Below are 24634 nucleotides of genomic sequence, written 5' to 3' on the forward strand. Positions count from 1 at the left end.
AGCATAACAATTATTTTGAGCTGGAGACAAATAAGAATCAGCAGAAGCAGAAAAGTCTCCCAGAGCTTCTTTTATCTGACTAAAAGCAGAAACTTCTGAGAAATTAGAACTGTTATGTATGACCTTCTTATTGTCTTTTAGCTTGTTTTAAAATAGTGGTTCACAATTTTTATTTTTAGCCTATCTTTCCAGAATGCCTGTACATATACATTTCTAGTTCCTCTTTTCTTTTATGTTAACTTTCTGTGGAATTTGACTTTAGACATTTCTGTTGTTTATTAATGTTTTTAATAGACTTTATTTCTTACAGTAATTTTGTGTTCACATTAAAATTGAGCAGAAGAGGTTTCCATTATACTCTCAACCCGCCCCCGCCCCCCCAGCCACACTTAGCCTCTCTCATTATTAACATCCTTCCCTAGAGTGGTACAGTTGTTACAAGTGATGTACCTATATTCACGCATAATTATTACCCCAAGCCATAGTTTACATTAGCGTTTACCCTTGAAGTTGTACGTTCTGTAAGTTTTGACAAATGTATTATGACACGTATCTGCCATTTTTGTATCTTACAGAGTAGTTTCCCTACCTTAAAAATCCTCTGGGCTCTGACTTTTCACTCCTTCCTCCTCCAACCCATGACAACCATGAATCCTTTTACTATCTCAAAAATTTTACTTTTTGAGAATGGAAAATACATGTAGTCAGAATATATAGTTGGAATCACACAGTATTTTCAGACTGGCTTCTTTCACTTAGAGATACACATTTAAGTTTCCTCCATGTCTTTTCATGGCTCGATAGCTTATTTATTTTTAGTGCTAAATAATATTCCATTATTTAGAGGTACCAGTGTTTATTTATCCATTTGCCCAGTGAAAGGCATCTTGTTTTCAAAGTTTTGGCAATTATAAATAAAGCTACATAAACATCCATGTTCAGATTTTGTGTGGGTAAACTCCTTTGGGTAAATACCAAGGAACACAGTTGTATGGTAAGAACATGTTTAGTTTTGTAAGAAACTGCAACACTATTTTCCAAAGTACTATACCTCATGCGTTCCCACCAGCAATGAATGAGAGCTCTTGTTGCTCCACATTTTCACCAGAATTTGGTGGTGTTGGTATTCTGGATTTTGGCCATTCTAATAGATGTGTAGTGGTGTCTCAGTGTTGTTTCAGTTTGCGTTCCCCTTATCACATATGATGTTGAGCATCTTTTTATATGCTTATTCACTATTAGTGTATTTTTTTGTTGTTGATGTGCTGTTAAAGTCTTTGGGTCCTTTTGAAATTAGGTTATTTGTTTTCTTATTGTTGAGTTTTAAGAGTTCTTTGTACATTTTTGATAATAGTCCTTTATGAGATATATTTTGCAAATATTTGTCTTAGTCTGTGGATTGTTCTCTTATCCTCTTGACGAAGTCTTTTGCAGAGCAGAATTTTTTATTTTAATAAAATCTGGCTTATCAATTATCTTTTTCATTAATAGCACTTTTGGTATTATATCTAAAAAATCATTGTCAAACACAAGGTCATCTTGATTTGCTAGTTTATCTTCTAGCAGTTTCATAGTTTTGCATTTTACATATAGGTATGTGAACCACTTCGAGTTAATTTTTGTGAAGGATATTAGGTCTGTGTCTAGATTTTTTTTTCATGTGTAAATTCAGTTGCTTTCGCACCATTTGTTGAAAAGGCTATTTTTGCTCTATTGTATTGCCTTTGGATCTTCGTTAAAGATTAATTTACTGAATTTAAGTAGGTCTTTTTCTAGGCTCTCGATTCTGTTCCATTGATGTATTTGTTTATTCTTTCACCAATACTACACTGCCTTGACTACTGCAGCTTTAGTAAGTCTGGAAGTTGGGTAGTGACTTTGTTCCTCCAACTTTGTTCTTCTCCTTCAATGTCACGTTGGCTATTCTGGGTTTTTATCTTTCTGTGTAAACTTTAGAATTAGTTTGTCAATATCCACAAAATAACTTTCTGGGATTTTGATTGGGATGGAATAAATCTATAGATCAAGTTGGAAAGAACTGACATCTTGACAATATTGAGTCTTCTTATTCTCAAACATGGAATATATCTCCATTTATTTAGTTCTTTGATTTCTTTCCTCAGAGTTTTTTAGTTTTCCTCATGTAGATCTTGTACATATTTCATTAGATAAGTTTTTTTTTAATGTAAGTGGGTCTTGTAAGTGGTATTATGTTTTTTTTAATTTCAAATTTCACTTGCTCATTGCTGATATTTAGAAAAGCAATTGACTTTTGTATTTTAATCTTATATCTTGCAACCTTCCTATTACCTGTTATTTCCAGGAGTTTTTGTTGTTGTTGTTGTCTTGAATATTCTACATAGATGATTAAGTCACCTGCAAACAAAGATGGTTTTATTTTTTCTTTCCCAATCTTCATATCTTTTATTTTTTTTCTTGTCTTATTGTATTAGCTAGTATTTCCTTTATGATGTTGAAAAGCAGTGACGAAAGGGTACATCCTTACCTTTTTCCTGATCTCAGTGGGAAAGTTTTGAGTTTCTCAGCATTAAGTCAATGTTAGCTATAGGATTTTTTTGTAGATATCCCTTGTGAAGTTGAAGTTCTCCTCTCTTTTAAGTTTACTGGAGTATAATCATGAGTATTTTGTCACGTCTTTTTTGGCATCCGTTGATGTGATTATATGATTTTTTTTCTTTTTCTTTTTGATGTGATGGATTACAGTAATTGATTTTCAAATGTTGAACCAGTCTTGCATACCTGGAATAAACCCTGCTTGACCTTGGTGTATACATTTTTGTATACATTGTTGGATTCATTTTGCTAATATTTTGTTAAAGATTTTTGCATTTGTGTTCATGAAAGTTTTCTTTTCTTGAATATTCTTTGTCTAGTTTTGGTATAAGGTAATGATGGTCTCATGGATGACTTAGAAAATATTTCCACGCCTTCTATCTTCTAAAAGAGAATAGTAAAATTGGTACAGTTTTCTCTTATATATTTGGTAGAATTCACCAGTGAACATATATGAGTCTGGTGAATTTTTGTTTTGGAAGGTTAGTAATTATTGATTCAATTTCTTTAATAAAGGCATACCTAGGATACACTGTGAGATTAGTTCTGGACCACCGCAATAAAGCAAATATTGCAATAAAGCAAGTTACACAGTTTTGGGTTTCCCAGTGCATATAAAAGTTATGTTTACACTATACTGTAGTCTATTAAGTGTGCAACAGCATTATGTCTAAAATACATGTACATGCCTTAATTAAAAATACTTTCTTAAAAAATACTAATCATCATGTGAGCCTTCAGTGAGTCATAATTGTTTTTGCTGGTGGAGGATCTTGCCCTAGCAACATCAAAGATCACTAACCACAGATCATCACAAGAAATATAATGAAAAAATTTGAAATATTGTGAGAATTACCAAAATGTGACACAGAGACACAAAGTGAGCAAATACTGTTGAAAAAATTGTGCCGATAGATTTGCTCCATACAGGGTTTGCCACAACCTTCAATCTGTAAAAAACACAATGTCTGTGAAATGCAATACAGCAAATAGCAATAAACAAGGTATACCTGTAGATATAAGTTTATTCAGATCATCTGTTTCTTTGTGTGTAAGTTTGCCAGATTGTGTCTTTCACAGAACTTGTCCATTTTTACTAGGTTATCAGATTGGTGGGTATATAGGTATTCATAGTATTTTTTATTATCCTTTTGATTTCTATATCTGTACCAATGTTCTCTTTTTTCATTTCTAATGTTAGTAATTTGTGTCCTCTCTCTTGTTTCCTTAGGTAGTTTGGCTGGAGGCTTATCAATTTTATTGATCTTTTCAAAAACCAGCTTTTGGTTTCATTGATTTTCTTTGTTGATTTTCTGTTCAAAATCATTGATTTTTGTTCTCATTTTTATTGTTTCTTTTACTCTACTTTGGATTTAATCTGCTCTTATTTTTCTAATTTCCTAAAATGGAAGCTCAGATGATTAATTTTAAGTCTTTCTTCTTTTCTAATATATACATTCAATGCTCTAAATTTTCCTTTAAACACTACTTTCACTGTTTCACAAATTTTGATGTTATGTTTCATTTTCATTTAGTTCAAAATAGTTTTAAATTTCTCTTAAGATTTCTTCTTTGACTTGTATTTTTTGGAAGTGTGTTGCATATTATCCAAGTATTTTAGGATTTTTCCATCTACATGTCTGTTATTGATTTTTAGTTTTATTCCATTGTGGTCTCAGAGCAGACATTGTATGATTTCTATTTTTTCCAAATTGTTAGGGTATGTTATATAACTCAGGCTCACTGATATTTAAATTTAGTTTCTATAACCTTTTCAGAAGAGATTTGGTTCAGTTAACTTTCAAAAGTTATAAATGTTTTGTTTTATAATCCATTTAGTTTTGTAGAAATTTATGAAAATAATGCAGAGAATTCCCATTTACTCTTCACTAGTTTCTCCCATTATTAGGATTTTACATTAGTATGGTACATTTATCATAATTAGTGAAATGATATTGATACATTATAATGAACTGAAGCCCATGATTTATTCAGATCTCTCTCTCTCTCTCTTTTTTTTTAACCTAATGTTATTTTACTGTTCTAGGATCCCATCCAGGATACCAGATTACATTTCGTTATCACATCACATTAGGCTCCTTTTGGCCCTGACAGTTTCTCAGACTTCCTTTGTTTTCGATCGCCTTGACAGTTTTGAGGTATCCGAGTCTGGTATTTTGTAAAATGTCTATCAGTTGGAATTTGTCTTCTGTTTTTCTCATGTTTCAACTCTTTGATGAGTTTTGAGAGGAAGATATTAGAGGCAAAGTGCATTCTCATCACATACCAAGGTACTTTTTGTCTTGATAACTTATCATTGATGATGCTGACCTTGATCACCTGGCTGAGAGTGTTTATCCAGTTACTCCACTGTAAATATAATTTTTTTCTGCCCTTTCCATAACCACACTTTTTAGAAGAAAGTTACTAAACTGAGCCCTCAGTTATGATCCATTTCCTTGAGGATGAAGTACATACTCAAAATATTTGGAATTCTTCCCCATGAGAGATTTATCTGTTTTCCAATTAGCTTTTTTGACTTTGCAAAGTTCTCTGATTTATCTTTTAGTGTAATGTTAGAAAAACATAGCTGCTTGCATTATTAGTTTTCCTAGCTCTATTTCCTTTCCTCACTTTTATCTGAACTTTTTATTTTATCTGTTTTTCTCTATCCTGTTTAATTTTGACTCCACTCCCAGTTATTTCTCCTTTCTTTGTGTCTTTGACCTATAAAGAAACAGTGCTCGTGTGTTCCCAAGTTCATGTAGGCTTCGCTGTTCTGGCTTCCTCAGATCTCATTGCACACTCCTTACACTTATCCAATGGGCAAATCTCCTTCCAATTTTAGCTGTTCTATAAAGCAGGGGACCCTAACCCCCAGGGCGCAGACCAGTACCGGTCCATGGCCTGTTAGGAACCAGGCCATACAGCAGGAGGTGAGCAGCATGTGAGCAAGCAAAGCATCATCTGTATTTGCAGCTGCTCTCCAGTGGTAGCATAACTGCCTCAGCTCCACGTCAGATCATCAGGCGTTAGATTCTGAGAGGAGCACCAGTCCCTGGGGCCAAAAAGCTTGGGGACTGCTGCTCTAATGGGCCCGCTGCATGTTCCAGTGAATGCTTTTTGTCACTTTGGAGTTCTCTTGTTCTCAGATCTATCAGATATTCCATTGTTTCTTTCTGCTTTCTTCTACACAGAAGCTATATCAAGTGGGTCTGGTGACTGTTGATGGTTTGTTTCCACTCTTTTGTAGTTTTTGTTATTGGGATTCCTGGTTATTTAGTTTAGTTTAAAATATTGTCCAAGAATTTTTAATTTGCTATCTATTAACTTTATTTTGGGGTGTGTGTGTGTGTGTGTTTGTGTGTGTGTGTGTGTGTAAGTGTGTGGTGTCTCTATCAATTCACAAAATCCAAAAACTACTATCCTATCACTTTTACTATCTTTCTAAAAGCCTACCCACTTCCCTACCACCTGCAGAAGTTGCCTTGTGCCTCTTTTTTTTTAAATTGGTCATTGATATCATCTTAAAGTAGGAAAAGACAAATATCTGATAGGATCACATCTGTAAAGTCAACAAAAGATGCATGTATCCTTTTTTAATTACTTTGCTGAAGTTGCCTTTACTCTCAATTTGGGTGTGACTTACCTATGCATGCACAGTTACCCATACCAATAAATACAAAATGTGTTTATTTGAGAGTGTATAATCAATACACTCTCAAATAAACACATTTTCACATAAATTGATACATACACATACCAGTCAGACACACATGCCCATGTACACAAACTACTTATATATACAAATGAACACATGCATATAAATGGTATGAAATGTTTCAGAAGTTAATTCATAGGAACATAAATCAAGTATGTATTTTTCAGTGCAATCATCTTTTACTGCCTACAAAAGTCCATATGAAAGAATGATTTCAACATATACTTGTAGAAAAATGCAAGTATGAAAACTTACATTTTTAAAAAGCTGATGATGTCACAAACTTGCTTCCAATATGAGTTAATCATAAACAAATAGAAAGTTTAAAAACAGGATATCTCTCTAAAGTATAGCCCAATCCTTCATCTAATCTCTTAGATTATTTAGAAGATCAAGTCTTTCAACTATTCTCTTTTAACTAAATAAAATTAATAAAAAATAAAATACTATTTCCTAGGATTCTGAATTGAATTTTCATGAGATATATAGAAAAATTTAATCAATGATTATGGTTGGGGATTTAAATTCACTATTGTTCCTTAATTTGCATGGTAAACAAATATCTTTGTGAATTCTCCCTGCAAAGATAATCACATACTATATTTAAAGAGACTTGCATTTTTAGCTTAATTTAACTTAAAGAGAAACATTTATGTTCTCATTAAATCTGTTCTACAGTTTTATTTCATTGATTTAAGGTTCTTTTAAAAATGCACTAAACTGCCCACACTAGTAATTATTCTAATTTTAAAAAATGCAGTCACAAGTTAATCATTAAGAAGAGAAGCAAAGCTTTAGTCCATTAGTAGTTGTTTATAATAGCACATCTCAATTGATTAAAACTACAGATTCTTTGTGGGTCTTGTTTAATAAATTGAGCTAGTCAAGTAAACATAACATTTGGTAATAGTCTTCATAGCAACTGTCAAAATGACTTATTGTTTTTATAGTCCTGCATTCCTTCAGAATTAATAATACCTTTGTGCCCTTTATAACACTTATTATTGATGCCATAAAGTTCTCTATATTTAATGAGTAGATGTTTCATTCTAGTACATAGCTCTGTTGACAGATAGAAAAATTTTCTAATCTGTTTCTCTTTTCCTGTTGATTGAAGGATTGTAAATATGCAATTAGCAGTTGAAGTAGACGTAAAAGAAGAAAATATCAGCTGTCAAGTATTTCTGTTGAAAGAGACAGGATGCTTTAAGCTAAGAACAGCATGACAAAAGATAAAAGCATCCTTGCCAATGTGGGTGAAAGTTGCAAAATGGTTAAACGTTTGATTTTTTTCTCCACAAAATAATTGTAATCATTTTCTTCTATGAAACAAATTAATGAAAAGACACATTCTTTTCCTACAACTCTGAGGTCAAGCTCTCATACTTCTCCACCAATAGTCAACTTATTATTTCTATACTTAATTGCTTTTTAGTATTTTTCAATATGAGGGAGTCACTAGCTTCTAAGAATGGAAGAAAATAGAAACTACAACTATAGGAGTTTGTAATTTATAAAAGTGATGGTCAAAATGAGAGTATAATCCTAGTCATTTTTGGTCAACATGATCTAGAGCATTTATTATTCCTTCCAGTTTATCAATTTAATATTGAACTGGCAGAAGGGCTTTCATATTTTGATATCTCAAATTGCACTCTTCAATTTTCTGTGACTTCTTTTTTGGTGTCGTGATTTTGGATAGATATCTATCTTTTATTTCAGAAGACCTACATTTTTTCAACAGATTGCCAGATACAAAACGATTTGTGTGACATATAAGTAATAAGAAGTACATCCTTATTACTGGAGGAAAATCTTAAGATATTTTGGAATGTGCAAATATATCATAGAGATTTGACAATTAGAAATAAAATAATTCATTTCCAAATATTTATTGCAGTTTCATGATTTTATTATTAATATATAATTAATTACATAACTTATAAATTATAATTTATATAATTATAAATATATAAATATTATATAACAGTACATAAATATATTTGTATTAATATAAATTATTTATATATATTTTAAAATTTTTCAATGAAGTAAATAGCTTCCTCATCTGTTTACTTTGTTTATGGTTTATGAAGAACAATTCTTAATTTTGATAAGACTCAAATTTTTACTTTTCACTCACTGAAAAATAAATTCTAATTTTGAGGAGACAAGGAAATTCTACATTTTTTCTATTAACTATAGTCTTATCATTAATGTCTAAGTATTTGATCGACTTGGAACTTTTATTTGCATATGCTATGAGGTAGGCATCCAATTTTAACTATTTCTACATAGTGAACCATTTTCTCCTGCAACTATTATAAAATTGCTCATCTTTTCCCCAGCAATTTGTAATGCCATCTTTTTCATTATTAGTGTTTTCATACTACATTATTTTATTGGTTTTTGTCATAAGTTTTATACCGTTGTAGGGTGCTTCTCCTCACTTCGCTTCTATGTTTACTTTTCAAAAATTTACCTTGGATATTTATGGATATTTTCTCAGATAAATTTTAAAATTCGTATTTTCAAGTACCCCCTAAAAATCTCGGTTTGAATTGACTTAAATTTGAGGATTAATTTTGTGGGGGAGCAATGGGTATTGATATCTTTGCAATATCAAATTTTCTCAATTAAGACTAAGCTATTTTAAGTATAATTTATTTACATGTTCTTCTGCGTCATTATGGAGTTTTAACATTTTTGTGTTTTCTTCATTTTGATATTTAATTTATATTTTACTTCTTAAGTTTTAATTTCTACTTGTTTTTGACAGAATCGAGAAAAACAATTGAATTTGTAAGGAGGTCTCTCTGGCCACTTTGCTAAGGTCTCCTTTAGTTGTGTGAGTCAAAAACTAACCAGGAGTGAAAAGTGAAAATCAGCTCTAACTGAAAAAGAAAAAAGCCCTGCCATTAATCAGGACAGACACAGATAAAGTCAGCTGCAAAGTTAACAACATTTTATCACCCAAGGTCATGCTGCAGTTGTAAAATGCCAAAGAGAACCCACTTTGAGTGATTACTGCTTTTTCCCCAATGATAGCCCAGATCTAACCCAATTGTTTATCTACCTTTGCCTTAAAACAGCACCTAATCCCTCGTTAATCCCTCCATCTTTGAATACCTCCTTAAAAACAGCGGCCAATCCAGAATTGATGCTTGCTTCCCTCAGCCTTTCCTCAGAATCCTTCCAGGGAACCCAAGCCTCACAAGATGAATCTCTCCTTCCTCTGTTTAACAGCAGTCCATCTTCCTCTGCATTTTCTTGTCTGAATGCAAGCAAATAAATAAATAACTAAATGGATTTTTATCAGACTGCTAATTAAGATTTACAAATTATATTAGCTTCCCTGCTCATTCTGTTGGGGTTTCTATGAATATGCTCAAATATTCTCCAGAACATGAATTTTTTTTTTTTTTGTCTTTTTCCTCACGACTCATCACTTTTCTTTCCCGATGGCATTGGTAAAGGCCCTAAACACTACTATGCAGAACAAAAGCGAAGGTAATGGGAATCCTTACGTAGCTCTCAGTCTTACCAATGGGAGAAACTTCATCTAGCTCCCTATCTTAAAAGATATTTATCGAACTCATCTGCTTTTTTTTTTTAAAGAAAATAAAATCTCAAGGTTATTTATTTATTTATTTTTAGTAAATATATTTGGTAAAAATTTTTGCATCTGGCTCTTATTAAGTTAAGGAATTCCTTTCTTTTTCTAATTTTTATCATTTATATCTTGTTTTTTTATTTAATCGCATATATTAATTAACGATGCTTTTTCTTTACTGAGGTTTTCCTGTTATTTTAGGGCATTTTCTAATGATAAAGCATCCTTGCTTACCTGGAATAATCCAAATTGTATCATGATGTGCTATTTTTAAATATAGTTTTTGCATTTATTATACTTTCAATTTATATTTCTCTGATGACTAATGATATAAACATTTTATATGCTTTTGGTCATTTGCATATCTTCTTTCAAGTAGAGTGAAGAGTTAATTTTACATTCCGGATAGAAACCTTTCAATATACATTCTCCCAATCTATGGCTTGCCTGTTAATTTTCTGTATAGTGTATTGAAGAGCAAAAGTTTTTAATTTTGATACACTCTAACTTATTAATATTTATCTGTGTTTTTGTCTTATCTAAGAAACCTTAGCTTAATACAAGATCTGATGATTTCTCTTCTATTTTTACTTATTATAGGATTTATAGTTTTTGGTTTGATATTTAAGCCTATGGCACACATTGAATGAATTTTTATATTTAATGTGAGGTAGGGGTTAAAATTCATTCTTTTACCATAAAAATATTTAATCGTTTTAGCATTATTTGGTGAAAAGGCTATCCTTTCCTCCTTTGAATCATCCTGATAACTTTGTCCAGAATTTACCATATATGTGTGTGTCTTTTTCTGGACACTATTTTGTTCCATTGATCCACACATATATCCTTATGCCAATCCTGTATTGTTTAGATGTTTGTAGCTTGATATTAAATCTTATTATTATTTTTTCTTTTTAGGCAAAACAACCCTTGGTTGACCTCACAGATTGCAAGGATCTTGTCAGTTTACAATCCCTTATTTTTTAAGCCGACAGCACTTGGTCTTCCTAGGTGGTCTCTCATCCAAGTACTAACCAGGCCTGACCCTGCTTAGCTTCCAAGATCAGATAGGATCCAGCTTGTTCAGGGTGGCATGGCCGTAGACTGATATTAAATCTTAAAGTCAGGTAATATCAATTCTTCAATTTTGTTATTTTAAAAAATTATTATGGGTATTCTAGGCCCTTACATTTCCACATAAATTTAAGAATCAACTTTTTCCCACACACACAAAAAAAGCGTGTTGGGATTTTGATTGTTATTGCACTGAATCTATAGATTAATTTAAGGAATTTGATATTCTGACAATATTGAGTCATTCATAAACAAGGTATTTATTTAAATGTTTTTTTATCTTCTCTCTCTTATAGCAAATTTCAATATACAGATAGATATTGCCCATTTTTCTTAAACTTCTCATTATCTCTGCAAATTTCATGTTGTTTTTTGCTATTATAAATTATATCAGTATTTTATTTCAACTTCCAGTTGTTTGTCGCTAGTAAATGAAAATATAATTGATTGAATATTGATTTTGTATCTTGGGAACTTCATAAATTCAGTTAAGATACTAGTGCTTTTTCTTTGGAAATTTCTAAAATATTTTTTACTTATATAATCGTGTGGTCTACAAATACAGTTTGGTCTACAAATACAAATACAGTTTTTCTTATTCTTTTAAAATATTTTACCTTTTATTTATTTTTATTACCTTAAAGAGTGTGTAGGACCTCTATTATTATGTTAATTGGAAGCGATGAAAGCTTTGCTTGTGCATATAGGGAGAAAACACTTTAGCCTTTTACCACTAATTATAATGTTAGCTATCATTTTTTTTATAGATGCTGTTTATGAGGTTAAGAAACTTTCCTTTGAGTCCTAGTTTGTTTGAGATTTTATAATAAATATTTATGAATTTTGCCATCTTCCCATATCTATTGAGATCATGAAAATTTTTGTCTTTTAGTCTATTAATTTTGTGGATTACTTAAGTGATTTTCCCATCCAAGTACTAACCAGGCCCGACCCTGCTTGGCTTCCGAGATCAGAAGAGATCGGGTGTGTGCAGGGTAATATGGCCATAGACTTAAGTGATTTTCTAATGTTGAACCAAATTTACATTTTTGGAATAAAGTCCACTTAATCATAATGCATTATCATTTTGTATTGATTTTAAATTTGCTAAAATTTTAAGATTTTTTTGAAACTAAATATATGAAGGAGAATGTTCTACAGTTCCTCACTCTACTTCTATTCCATTTGTTTTTGCTATCTGGTTAATGCTAACCTCATTAAATGAGTTTGGGAGCATTCTCCTTAAGTCTACATTTGAGAAGATTTTCTATAAAGTTGTTATTAATTCTTACTTAAATTTTGTAGAATTCACCATTATAGCCATCTGAATTGGGAATTTTCTTTTTTATATTTTAAACTACAAATTCAGTTTCTTTAATAAAAGGGCTGGAGCCTATTCACATTATTGATTTCTTCTTGAGTATCTATGTAAATTTGTTCCTGTCAAGAAATTTGCTTATTTTATCTATGTTGCTAATTTTATTAGTATATAATAAAAAGAATAAAGTTGGTTTAAATTTGCTCATCTTATTTATTATCATTTTAATGTCTATAAAATCAGTGGTAATATTTATCTTTCATTCATGATATTTTAATTTGGGGTCTTCTTTCTTTTTCTTCATCAGTGTGGCTAGAGTTTTTATCAGTTTCATTGATTTTCTGCAAATATCAGCTTTTGTTTCAATAATTTTCTTTATAATCATTGACATATATGATCACACCTTAGATTATTAACTTTAGATAATTCTTTCTGAATGTGTTAAATGCTATAAACACTTTTCAAAGCACTTATTAAACTGCTTTCCACAGATTTTGACTTTCTTTTCTTTTTTTAATTCAGTTTAAGATGTTTTACAATTTGCCTTGTGATTTTTTTCTTTGACCCATGGGTTATTGGGTTATTTAAAAGTATAATGTTTAATTTGCAAATAGTTATGGGATTTTCAGATATCTTTTGTTAATGAATGCTAAGCTAATCTCATTGTGGTTAGTACACATATGATTTTAATCCTTAAACTTATTGCTGGCCCATAACACTGTTCCATAACACTGTCTACCTTTGTGAATGTTCTACGGGCACTTGAAAAGAATGGATATTCTGGTATTATTGAGTGGAATGCTCCATAAGTATCAAATAGGTCAATTTAGCCGATAGCATTGTTCCAATTTTAAATAATTCTTTTTTCTATGGTTCTATTATTGAGAGATAAGTTTAGAAATCTCCAACTATAAATGTGAGTTTATTTCTTTTTTTATATCTGTAGTATCTTTGCTGTATGAATTTTGAAGTTCTGTTATCAAGTGCACACACATTTAGTATGCTTTGTATATTAATTGACCTCTTTATAATTATTAGATGGCTCTCTTTTTCTCTTTAGTAATATGTCTTATTCTGAAATTAACTTTGCTTGATATTGATATAATCATGCCACCTTTAAATTTTGGATTAGTATTTATATAGTACAACTTTTTCCATCACTTTACTTTTTATCTATCTGTGCCTTTTCACTGAATGTCACTTTCAGGTAAACAGTATATTTGGAATATTTGAGACATTTGTATTTAATGTAATTATCAATATGTTGGGTTTAAGTCTAACACCTTGGTATTTGTTTATTTCTTATATCTGATTCTAGTTCCTTTAAAAATATTTCCTGCTTTCTTTAGATCGATTAAATATTACCCATTTATTATAAAAGGATATGATACAGGACGCAAATGACTTCCAGGTGGAAGAGATGTGTAGGGTGAATGCGTGGGAAGGGGCGTGGCTTTCCAGGGCCCTCTCTGGGCACATCACTCTCCCAGCTCCACCATAAGTTTCCCAGCCCAGAAGTTGGGAACTGGTATCATCCTGTGGCACAATCGATCACTTACTCCGTTTTCAGCCCCTCTAAATTCCATGCTTCTAATTATGGCCTGGTCTCTCTGGTGTCCAGCCCCAGTACAGGAGCGTACAAGAGCCCACCAACAGTCACCTCATTAGAACAAAAGACACTGCTCTTAGTACAAAAATGCTTCTTTGTTTTAATTTTTACTTTTTTAGTGCTTGCTATGAGTTTACTGTATACATTTTTAGTTTATCACAATTTATCTTCAAGTAATAATATACCACCTTATATAATAGAGTAAGAACCTTCAAACTGTGTATTTATATATGCCCATTTCATCTGTTTTGTTGTTTTGGTTATATATTTTGATTCCACATGTTATAAAACTCATAATACATTGTTATTTGTGTTTTAGGCAGTCAATTTTTATCAAATTAAATGAGAAAATATGTCTTAAACTTTCTTACATATTATTATTTCTATTTCTCTTCATTTCTTTGTGTGCATCCTAATTTTCACCTGGTATCGTTTATCCTTCAGGGTAAAAATTCCCTTTAACATTCTTGTAGTATAATTCTGCTGATTCCTCTTATCTTTAGTTTCTCTGAAAAAGTTTTTATTTAATTTTCATATCTTTGTAAAAGTTATCAAATTAATTTAAATATCTAGTTTCATTCTTAAATTTTTGCTATTGGACAATTTTTATAATTTTAAATTTATATTAGAGGTAATTAAAACCTTCATAAGTTATTAAAGAGTGGAAGAGAATAAAATTATTGGAACTTGCCCTTACAAAAACCATGTTTAATTGTAAAAATTTTAGTTACAGTACTTACTAAAAGAGAGAAATATCTTTTAGTTTTTTAATTTTTAATTACAACACATTCTTATTCTGACACAATTTATCTAATTTTACCCAATTGCAACAATGCCTAACAAAATTTGTCCAAAGTTTGTTTTTCTTTATTTACTACTTATGAAGTATGACTTAACTGTTACTCCTTAAAAGAAACTTAAATTTAAAATTTTCACCTAGAAACTATTTGACAACAAATATACATCATTAACACATGAATTAAAACAAGAGAAAAAAAATCTAAGATGGTATCCCTGAGAAAACAAATTTTTATAAATGCAAAATTTACTATATGCAGAACTCTAAAAATCAGGTAAACAAAAATGCAGAATGTCAGATAATTATATTACCAATAGCCTAAAGACTAAAATCAGGAAAACAATGCAAAAATAGAAGTGGTTATTATTATTTTTTAAAACCTAGAAAAAATTATGTTCTAAGAAATAAGTAATAATGAAGAAAGATATGATTAACACACTATATCTTTTTAAGCCAAACTCTTTAGCTAAGAGAAGATAGTTCTGAATTTAACTTGAATTTTTTTGGTCCAGAACAGGATTCAAGTTTAAGCCATATTTTTAAGCCATAATTCAAAATCTAAAGTCATTTTCTCCATAGAATGTTTTCATTTCTGTACATAGATTCCAAAGTGGCCAATGACTAATTAGTACAAAAATGTGTAAAATAGTAAATACTAATTCAAAATGAATGTCAACTGATATCAACAGACTTCTGCACCCAAGGCTAAAAGTTACTGGCATGATTTTTGCATAAAGTCAGATTTTGTGTACCAAATGATAGACTGTAATATTCAAGAAGGAACTGTAATGCGCCTTTCCAAGGTTTCTTCTTGTTGAAGAAGTTGTTCTTTTCTTCGATCCTTTCTTAGTTGTTGGGCTTTTATAATATAATATCTCGATGTTTTTATTTCTCCTTTTGATCCTTTTCCCTGGCTTCAACCACCCTGGCTAATTTCCAGGAGTATGACACTTCCTAGAGACAGTAGAGTAAGAGACACATTCACGATTGAAAGGAAACAGTAATGGTTCTTTTTCTTCCATTCCATAATATACTCAGCCCAAACCTTTATGTCAATAAATATTGTTATAGTGTTCTTAGGAAAACATATACCTGAGTAGGTTTTATAGCTTTGTCTTTTAGTTTATTTATGTTTTATAGTAATCTAATCTGCTGCAGTGTCTAAGTTTAGATTTTTTATTTTTCAACTTTAGAAGTTCCATTTTTGTCTTTTCCCATAATTTCTTTTCCTCTCCTCGTGATGTTCATATTTTACCTTCTTGATCATGGGGAACAAATTCCAAGTTTCAATAATTTTATTCACTGCCACTCTTTAATATTTTATTAAGGTTTTAGTCACCTCTAATATAAACTTAAAATTATAAAAATTGTCCAATGGTATAAATGTCCTCTGTTAATTTCATCATCTCTCTGATTTCTGTTTATTGATCGATTTCAATCTGTTATGGACCATATTCTGGTGCTTCTTTGCATGCTTGGTAATTTTTTTATTCGCGATTATCTCATTCATGCTGGATATTTGTATTCCTTTAAAGAATATTTTGCTTTGTTCTGGCATGCAGTTACCTGGGGTCTGTTTGATTCTTTCAAGGATTTCTTTTATGTTTCGTTACTGTTAGTCCAGATCAGGCATTTTTCCCCAGTGTTCAATTAGTCCCGCTATTAAGGCAAGACTCTTAATGCATGAAAACTCTATCTAAAGCCCCATTCTTATGAGGTCTCTTTGCTATGCCTGGTAGCAGTACAGACTCTTTCACAGCCTGGTGTAAAGCCAAGGAAATTGTTCAGCTTACTGCTTTCTGGTGGTTCCATCATGGTCTCTTGAATAAACAGAGCAGTACTTAGCTGAAGTCTTAAAGGAATTTCACTGCAGATGTGCAGAACTATTTCTGGGTACAGACCATCCTCTCCAGTACCCCGTCCCACAGTTCTAGAATCCTTGGCTTGCTTGAACTGCAGTTGCTGTCTCCTCAACACAGGGCTACTGCTGAGCTCTGTTTGGGTTTTTGTTCTCAATGCAGTAGCCTGGAAGCTACCTCTGGGAGGTTTTTGGTCACTCATAGTACTCACTTCATTTTTCCCTTTTCTTGGAGGGTACAGTCCTCTATCTGTTTTCAAAAATTTTGGCTAGTTTTATAGTTTTGTAGAGAAAACAATTCCGACAGCAGTTGATCCTTTATGGCCAAAGGTGGCATCTTCTAGTTTTTTTTTTAAAAAAAACTATGCCCTTGTTGCTTTTGAAATAAGTAGTTTTACTGGTCTCATTAAACAAGATAGACAAAAAGCTTTCTTGTTTTTAAATATTTTCCGTTAACAACTTGTATAGCTCATCATTAACAACTTGTTAGAACTTACCTCTCAAACTACGTGGACCTGTATTTTTTTTGTATTTTTTGTGTTTTTGCTTTAAAGCGCTTTTTAAATTTTTATTTAATAAAATTTGTATAGTGAAGTTTTTGTTTTTATAACAGTTTGACATGTTATGTTCTTCCCAGGATTTTGTCATTTCATCTAGTTTTCCAAATTTATTTTTTTAAGTGTATAAACTATCATCAGAGAAAATCTACAGGTGAGTGCTCTACACATTCAGAGAAACTTCTCTAGTAACAAACTATAGAAATGATCTCTTTTTTCCAAATTTATTGCTGTATAGTTTATAATCCCTATTATACTTCTAGTTGCTTTTCTTACTCTGAATTGAGTTTATTTGTATCTATTTTCAGTTATATTTGTTACACCTTACCAAACGTTTGTATTCTTTATGTGCTTTTCCCCAAAGAACCAAATTTTTGAAAAATGTCATATCTTTTGTGTTTTATTGTTGTCATTTTTCTCTACTTCATTGAGTCCTGCTACTGTTTATATATTATTTATTTTCTGCTCTCTTATTTTGAGTCTGTTGTGCTTTTTCTAGCTCCTTTCCCCATCTTCTTTAATTTATGATAAAAATATTTTTAAATGCTTAAAAATAAAAAGCAAAGCAGGAATCTTAGAAACAATTACAACTAAGCAGTTTATACATGTGGTAAAGCCACATGATTTAGAGACGTGTGGAAATATTTGATTTCTAGAAATCAGAGAAATAATATGCTGTTTTATTTCTAACAGATTGCCACCTCTTAATGTTATATAAATCCCCAAGCCAACCAGATTTGGGGCAAGGGGAGTGAGAGTATTCATATACTACACATATTTTATTTTGATAAAACTATTTCAGAGGGAATTCTGACAATGAAATTAAGAATGTATATGCTGTAAAACCCAGCAGTCCCTTTCCTAGACATATTCTCTAGAGAAAATCTAATAAAACATAAACTCTTTGAGGCCAGAGCTTTTTGTTTCTTTTATTCACTGAAATATTCTAGGTGCCTAGAATAGTGCCTGACACTTAATGAGATGCTTAATACATAGTTACTGAATGAAATAATTCACACCAGTGTTACAGATGAATATGTGTGAGAATGTTCACTGCAGCAAGATTTGCTGTAGCAAAGAAGCCTTCACTGGCTTCATTACTGAGAGAACGTATAAGCGAAATGTAATAAAGCATTCAAACTGCTGCAGTAAGTAGTAGGAATCCAATAACACTAGATCAATATGAAATGAAGAGTAAGCATCATAACAAGATCAAAGTAATCAATTTAAATTAAAAAAACATAAAACAGAATTTTACATTTTTAAGGATGTGAATTAAAGTGATTAGAGTAGGTAAGAGAATGAAAGTAAGAGTGAGATTAGAAAATTAAAATTAAAAAACAAAACAAAACAACACACAACAATAAAAGGAAGACACAGCAGCATCTTGCACTGACCAATAGTGGGATGCTTATATTTCAGTCTGCATTGTGCCTCTGAAGTCCATGAAAAAAAGTGTACATGTTATTTTAACTTGTTTTGTCTTATTAAACATACAGTTTAAATTACTGAAAGATAGTTTTCAACAAGGCCTTAGATTACATAATTACTCTTTTACTAAGTGAACTGATGCTATACCCCAAACCAGGTATTTCCTTGAGATTAATTTACAGTTAACAATCTGCCTTGCCAGTTTGTGGCAGACACAGCACCTGTTTGTTTTGGTCATGCAAATCTAGCATTGTAAACAACAGCATCATTTTACAAAATAATTGAGGGACTGGGTAGCCATGGAAATAATACACAAGGAAGACATAAACTGCATATTTTTATGTAATTTAAGTAAGATTGGTATCTAGAAACTTAAAGTTATCACCATCGGCAATTGTTCTTTGACCTATTAACACTCATGTGGTGTGACTGTGGGGGGCCCCATTTTGCAATAAACATGTGTTGTCTCCATCTCACACTGGCACCTCTGTGGCTGGGCTGTAATGACGAATGTCATGCTCTCTCAGAGAGGCCCCACCCCTCTACGTTAACATTTAGGCCCCATCGCCACTGAAGAAAAACCATGCTTTTTTTTCTATATTGAGAAAACTATGTTCTCAATGGTCTTGTTAGAAATGGGTAAAATGAGTAGCAAAGAAAAAAAGCGAAGTAGAAAATGCCCAGTTGAATACTGCGATGTTTAGGGAGAGAACACAGCTGGCTGAGAGAAGAGCAGGCACGCACAGAGAGAGTGAATGGGTCCCCTTGTGCTTGAACTCCTCGAAGAGTTGGAGGAAAGAGAGCAGAATATAAAGCACAAGGAGAAAAAGGAAGATTACAAAAGAGCCTTTATCTTAAAGGTCCTATTCAAAGATGTCGCTGGCTTTTCAGGCAAGCACAGCCGTTACAAGAAGTATGTTTGTCTTTTTACCTATAAATTTCATGTTGTCATTTTAGAGAGCAACAACTTAAAAGAAGGACCCCCATTTTCTGTTAGCAAGAATTAGGGAAGAAGGAGTTTGGAAATTAAACATTTGTTTAATCTGACAAAGGATTTTGTTTGATCCCACCCATACTTTTTATTTTCTATGTATGTATAAATATGCCCATATAATTCTAAAAAACGATTTGAGATGATTGCTTTCTTGTAGTCTGTTTGCCAATATAGTGTTTAATATTTTTTAAAAAATTTTATGATACTATGTCTAATACTCTAATAAAACCACAAATAAAAATCTTAAACTCGTAAGAATAAATGGAACTTAGAAATCCCTTAGTCTAATCATGATACTTTCTCAATTTGTTTTTCATAAAGTATATTAATTATAGAGTATATGAATACATTAGTAAAATTTATAACAAAAAAAGGATAAGCCCAAGGGATCTATTTTGGAGAAAACTCTTAGTGACAAATGACTGAAAAGTTAACACACAGAGCGTAAGCTCCTGCAGGGATTTATTGATGAATATGATGGAAGCCCTTGGCTTCCCCACGGTCTGCAGTGATGGCAGGACTCCGAGATTCTGCTTGTCTGTATCTTGGCACTCACACCACCAGATTGGCTCGTTCTCAGGCTCTCCCACCAAGGTTGCAAGATGCCTGCAATTGCTTTAGCTTTCCTCTTTATCGTTTCATATGTTATAATAGCTTTTAAAAAGTTTCCAGAATTGAGTTTCATTTGTTTTGATTTATAGGACTGAGCCAGTCACTGTTTTTATGGAACGGGAAAACACTGATTGCTTTGGGCCTTGATTACATGTTTCATTCTTGGATGAGGAGTGTTCAGTTTCAGCTAAGCATACTTTTTGGTTGACATTAAAAGGTTTCTCCAAAAGCAAAATCAGTGTACCCTAGGAGGGTGAGTAAGAACTGGGGGGTAAAAATAATAGATGGTCGATATACTCTCCTTTGATAACCCCTTCAAATGCCGATCCTTTCCTAAGTCCCTGATAATCACCGTCAGCAATTTGTGTGTGTGTGTGCGTGTGTGTGTGTATGTGTGTGTGCGCGTGTGTGTAGCTATTCATTCAGACATTTCTTCTGTGAATTTACATAAATGTTTATGTATGAAAGGAAAGCTTTTATTGTGTATTTTTACTTTTGTAAAATCTGTATTTTACATTAAATGAAGTAAGCTTTCCTTCAACTTGCTTTTTTACAGTTGATCTTAAAGATCTAATCATGTTTACAGTGTTAGTTCTTAGGGAGCTATCTGAAGACAGTGAGTACCTATAGATCTACCTTAACAACTTAGTCATAATTTGTATAATACACATGTACCACAATATATAAATTATATTTCATTACAAGTATATTTAGCTACTATTCAATTAAGAATTTTTCTCTCTCTCTGACTTTTACCCCTATTTTTAATATTAACAATGCCATAATGAACATTCTTGTACAAATCTATTTACATATGAAAATATTTTTAAGGTAAATATTGTACTGAGAAGTGCCATTATTAGATAATGCTATATTTCCTTCAAAAAGTCTGTACTAATTTATACTTGCAGCAATTTACAATTTAATTTTATAGTACTGTATAAAACTGGTGACAATTTCACTAGTGCTTGATATAATCAACCTGTAAGTTTTGCTAATCAAAGGATAAAAAATGGTATCAGATTTTTTGTTTTAATTTTAATTTTTCTGTTGATTATTGAAGTCTATTATCTTTTCATGGTTGTATTGGTCTTTTGTTTTTTATTTCTGTAAATTGCCTGTGCATATGCTTTTCTGTCAGATATTTTTAACTGATTTGTAGTATTTTCTTATTCATTCTGTATGCCAATTATTTGTCTTATTAGCTACGTGATAAATACTATTTATAACCTAGTTCATTATTTGTTTTTAAATTTATCAATTTATTACTTCATGGCTTTTTAATTTTTTAAAATTGAGATATAATTGACATATAACACTGTAATAATTTTAGGTGTACAACACAATGACTTGATAAGCACATGTACATTGAGAAATTACTACTATAAATTTAGTTAATATCCATCACCTTACATAACTACAACTTTTTTCCTCTTGTGATGAGAACTTTTGAGATCTGCTACGTTAGCAACTTTCAAATATGCAATGCAGTATTATTAACTGGAGTCACCATGCTGGACATCACATTCCAAATATTATTTATCTTATAACTGGAAATTTGTAACTTTTGATCACTTTCACTGATTTTGCCCACCCTCCACACCCTGCCTCTGGCAACCACCAATCTGTTTTATGTTTCTATAAATTAGGTTTTTTTTGATTCCACATATAACTGCTATCACATAGCGATTGTCTTTCTCTGTCTGACTGACTTCCCTTAACATAATGCTTTCAAGATCTAAAAGCCTTCATGGCTTTTAAAATTTTTTTGCTATATGATTGTAAGCATATGCTCTTGTTTTTTCTTTAATATCTGTATAGTTTTGTTTCTTACATTTTTATATTTGAAATATTAATTCATTTAGAATTTATATTTGTATGGTATGAGTAAGGACCTACCTTTGTTTTGTTTTGTTTTAAATTTTCTCAATACCACTTAATGGAAAGTATATCTTTTCCTTACTAACATGAGATGCATACCAAATTCTTGCATGTGTATGATTCTGAAGTCAAAAAATTCTAGGGTTTTAAATTTTTTATCCTTCAGCTTGTCAGAGTAAAATCTCTTGTTCTTTTTTGTTAAAATTGTCTTGGCTATTCTAATTCCATAAAAACTAAGAATCAATTTGTCAATGGCCATAAGAAGCATTTTTTGTGTATGTGCCTTGGGTTGGTATAGATTGAAATTATAGACAAGTGTAGGGTAATGGACATTTTTACAGTATTCAGTATTCCCAAACATTAACATGTTATAGCTCTCCATTTATTTTATTTTTTTTTATGTTACTAAGTAAAGCTTTATAGATTTTTTTTCTGAAAAGGTCTAGCGTATTTCCTGATGAACGTTTTTTTTCTAAGAACTTAATAGTTTGTTGTTTTTGCTTTATATAACTGCTATACTGAAAAACTGTTAATTAAAAAAATTATTGGCATAAAATAGACATAAAGAAAAATGCACATACCATAAGTTTCATATAGATTGATGAATTTTCACAAACTAAACCTACCCATGTAACCAGCACCCAGATTAAGTTAATAAATATTATCATCATTTCAGAAGCTATACTTCCTTCTAGTCAATATCCCATCTCTGATGAATAATTATTATTCTGGCTTCTTACAAGAGATAAGTTTTCTCTTTTTAAATAATTTATATACATGGGAGCATACTGAATATACTCTTATGTGTCTGACTTCTTTTATTTGGGATTATATATGTGAGTTTTTATCCATGTGGTTGCATGCAGTTGTAGAGATTTCAAACCATATACTTGCTGTATAATAATGCTTCACTTTATGGATTTATGACAATATATTGATCAATTCTACCATTTATGGGTATATTTGGGTAGTGTATTTTTGGTCTATTGTAAATAGTGCTAATTCGAATATTTTTTTTCTTGTTATTGGGTTTTTAGTTCTGTTTAAGAAATTTCTGCCCATTCCAAGATATTTTTCTCCTATACTTTCCTTGGACAACTTTTTGTTTAACCTTTCACGTTTAGATCTTCGATTTATTTGGAATTGACTATTTTTTATACAGGGTGAGGTAGGGGATCATTTTTGTCTTGAATGACTGACTATCCAGTCCATCTGGCACCATTTGTGAATAAGATCAGATTTTCTTTTATTACACTGTTGCATCATGTTTGTTACAAAAAACGGTGACTGAATATATGGGGGTCTATTTCTAGACTCTGTTCTGTCCCAGAGATTTTTTTGTTTGTCTTTGAGTTAATACCCACTTTATCTTAATTAGTATAACTTCAGAATAGGTCTTGGTGTTGGATAAAGTCAGTTCACCACCTTTGTTCTACTTCCTCAGAAATGCCTTGGCGATTCTCAGCACTTGCATTTCCATATGAATTTCAAAACCAGGTGATCAGTCAAAAGTATTGTTAAAATATTGTCGGGAATTGCTTTGAATCTGTAGCCTAATTTGGGGATAATTGACATCTTTATAATATTGAATCTTTCAATCCACTTATTTAGGTCCTTTAAATTTTCTCCGAATAATATTTTATAATTTTCAATATAAAGATGTGCATATCTTTTGTTAGGCAGTTTATGTTTCCAGGTGCCACTGTAAATGGTATAGTTTTATTTTTTTGGTGACTGGTATATCAACATACAATTAAAATTTGAAAATTGATCTTATATCCAGTGACTGACTTATCAATTCTAATAGTGTGTAAATTCTTTTGGATTTTCTAGGTAAACAAAATATGACTTCTGTGAATAATGTCATTTTCTTTCTTTCTTTATACATTGTATATCTTTTGTTTTTCATTGGCTGGTGCTTCCAGTGCAATGCTGAACAGTAGTTTTGAGAGTACACATCCTTGTGTCACTTGAGGGGAGAAGGTTTCAATATTTCACCATTAAGTATAAGGCTTGTGATAGATTTTTAAAGATATTTTTTATCACTATTAGGAGCATTCTCTTTCATTCTTGCCTTGTTAATATATTTTATCGTGAATGGAAGTTAAATTTTATGAAATGCTTTTTATACATCAGTGGTGATAACCGTATGAGATTTCTCTTGTTTCAACATAGTAAATTACATTGTTTTTTAACATTAAATCATACTTACATATCTGAAATAAACATTAATTAGCTGAAACATATTGGACTTTGTATATGTCACTGGATTCTTCACACATACACACATACACACACCTGGTTAAAAGTTTTGCATCTATGTTAGGAAATTAGTCTGTAATCCTCCTTTATTGTAATGTTCCTTAGGTTTTGGAAGCAAGTTTTGTTATTTTTATAAAAAGAGTTATGAAGTGTTCTATTTTGCTATTCACTAGAAGAGTTTAAGTCATGTTCTTTCTTTCTTAAATTCCTGGAATTAATCAACTGGTGAAGCCAAGTACTCTCGAATTTATTTTTTTATTGACAAAGATTTTCATAACACATTCAATTTCTTTAGTATGCATAGGATTATTTAGATTTTCTATTTTATCTG

At 31.3% G+C, this 24634-nt stretch overlaps 1 pseudogene; it reads right to left on the reverse strand.

Annotated features, from left to right (window-relative positions):
• Positions 1 to 10894: 10894 nt before the first annotated feature.
• On the reverse strand, positions 10895 to 11013 carry LOC120607575 (uncharacterized; annotated as a pseudogene).
• Positions 11014 to 24634: the final 13621 nt, after the last annotated feature.

The sequence above is a fragment of the Pteropus medius genome, unplaced genomic scaffold, assembly GCF_902729225.1.
Source record: "Pteropus medius unplaced genomic scaffold, Ma_sr-lr_union100, whole genome shotgun sequence".
Lineage (NCBI taxonomy): Eukaryota > Metazoa > Chordata > Mammalia > Chiroptera > Pteropodidae > Pteropus > Pteropus medius.